Raw genomic sequence first — 2,719 nt, 5'->3', positions numbered from 1 at the left:
CATTTAGATGTGCGGGATTTCTTTCTTTCTTGTTAACATGTGTTCAAAATGCATTTCACTGTCATCCTATAATCCTTTCTGTTCCTACTAGTGCTGTAGCATGAGGAGAGCAGGTAATCTACAGGACATGATAAAAGCTTCACATAACAAACATTGGTAGTGCTTTGATGTTTTTCTACATGCAGTACCTAGTAAAAAAAATAAGCTTATATCAGCTAATTAAGATACCATTGTGATTCCAATTTTACACTTGCCAGTGCAGGACACAYCTAGTAATTGTCAAATGGAGCTTTTTGTAATTTTTTCCCCCAAGGCTGAAAAAAACCCCCAAACAACACAAAAGGGGGACTGCTCAGGATTTTTTTTTTTTTTAACAAGGATAAATGTCTTGTATTTTATTGCTCTAGAAAGTCTGCAGAAAGGAAACATTATATGAAAGAATGGAGTCCTGCTTCTTACTGGAATGTTATATGCCTGTAATGGAAATACTCTAAACAGTAGAAAAGTGAAAATCCTTGGAATACTATTTTTGCTTGATAGCTGCTAACATTTTGAGGCAGGTATTTTTAAATTTATCTTAATTGTTTCTGTCTTGTGTTGTTTTTTCTTTTAAATGTTGACCTGAATTGCTGTTGGATGGGCAGGGAAGTTTCTTTATCTCAGACYGTCAGGTTTTCTGTCAGCTGGGCTGTAATGATAAGTTATATGGTATGGAAAGGAGGTTTGGGGTGGTCTGTAATTCCTTGTGAATTTTTACCCCATCTKAGTAAAATGCTGATATTCCATGCAATCCTGGAATTTGCAGTGTTCCCTGAAACACCTGGATGCCTCCACAGAAGTTAAAACAYGAGCATTAAAAGRTAAAGTCACTCATAAGAATTGTTGTTCTCCTGGTTTCATTTGGTGTAAATCAGCCCCTTTTCCAWACACGAGCATTTTAAGTACYGTCTTCCTCAAGGAAAGAAGGTTTTGCCAAGRAAGTCTGGCTTRCACTGCTAGAAAGTAGCAAGGAGGATGATGCAAATGTGAAGGACGAGTCTTTGCAACTGTAGAAGTTTTTTACATCCTCTTCCGTCCCAGTCCATCCAAGAAAGTCTGAAGGAAGTTTCATCCTACCAGAGTCAGCAAAACAAGTATGGACAAAAACTTCTCAAGTGCCAGATTATTGGTCAACATCAATGTTTTTTTTGCCCCCCACATAATTAGCTGTTAATTAGTTTCCTGCTTCTTTCCTGAATTTGTTTAGGTTGCTGCACTGTAGTATTCMTGAAGTCCCAGCTGGCCTACTCCTCTGCTTCCTCATCTTCTAACACTTGTATGGAAAAAAGAGGAAACCAGGTTCATCCCCTTCTTACCAGTGACTTAGGTAGGGCTTCTTTATTTTCATATCACTTTTACCTCTGCTTAACTYCTGAGTTTGGGAAACCAAGTAAAAGATGTGGAAATTGTTTTAGTGTGACTGATACTCCTGTTTTCAGGAATGTGTGCAAATCGGCATCTCCTTGATTAGTAAATCTACAGCATCTGAAAAAGTAGAGTTCTTGGTGTCAAAGAAAAATGCCTCTAAGGGTTTGAAGATTTGCTGTAATTTTTACTCTTTCTTTTGATATAAATTTTAAAAGAAAGAATACGTGTCACTTTCTGCACAAAAAGTGCTCCAAAGCAGTAGTGTTTTTTCTCTATTTATGAAAATTCTTCTAATGTTTGGAGCTGAAATCTTTAATGACAGGAATATGTATTAACATATCTATGTGGTTTGCTCCTTGTTCACATAACAATTGTAGCAGATGTTTTAATTCCAAGCCTTTACCAYACCAGGTCATTAATTTCCAAATAGCTTGAACAAAGCAGCAGGCACCCAGGGTTTTCTTTGAGGTAGGCYTGGACTTCCACCAGGTCATCTGATCTGCTACTGGACCCACAGTTCCAGAAAAATCATAAAAAATGTTTCAGTGCCTGAAGTGCCAGCTGTGGTGGGAATTTGTTGGGTTTTTGGTTGATTTCTGGAGTTTTTTAGTCTGATGAAGGGGCACAACTCCGCATAATCTTATTAGAGCAGAGAATAACATTACCTCAAAGAGAACATATTTTATTTCTGCAAAACCCAGGAAATTTAGTTACTTGTGCCACTATTTCAAAAATATTTCACTAGCTTTATATAATTTGGGAATTTGCTTAATATATTAAAGAAGTGTTGGCTTTTTTTTTAAGACCTTTTGTAAGAAAGGGAGTAAAACATGGCTGAGAGASTGAATGAAATGGGAGAGGAACAGGTCTCTAAAAGTGTAATCAGGGAGAACTGTGGGAGCACTAGGAGCTGGCAAGGAGGGAAAGGGGTGATTGATGTCCTGYTGTGGTGGCTTTCCTCATCTCTGACTGTAGTTCTGGGATAACGCAGTGGCAGAAGTGTGGGTATAACCAGTGAGTGTGGTACAAGCGTGCTACTGTGAGATGTTTTTTTTGGCAGATTTTTGTTAGAAAGTAGAAAGGCAGRGGACAGATGGTGTGATGGCAGCGGTACCTGTCTGTTGGAATGTTTAAACGATACAGGATTCCCTCGCTGCCGGCACCTCAAGTATGTTCTCATGCGCCTGTTGAACACGTTCTCGAGGCTGTGCCCCGGGAAGTTCCCTCCGCACCGGCGAAACGCGCTCCTCCTGCTCGCCATACCGAGACCCTTCTCGCRTGGTACAGGTGCGGCCGAGGCCTGCAGGACCGA

This window comes from Malurus melanocephalus, unplaced genomic scaffold (assembly GCF_030028575.1).
Source record: "Malurus melanocephalus ecotype Western Australia unplaced genomic scaffold, MMel_1.1 scaffold_192, whole genome shotgun sequence".
In the NCBI taxonomy this organism is placed as follows: domain Eukaryota; kingdom Metazoa; phylum Chordata; class Aves; order Passeriformes; family Maluridae; genus Malurus; species Malurus melanocephalus.
The sequence above is the reverse complement of the archived record's forward strand: the minus strand, read 5'-3'. Positions refer to the sequence as shown.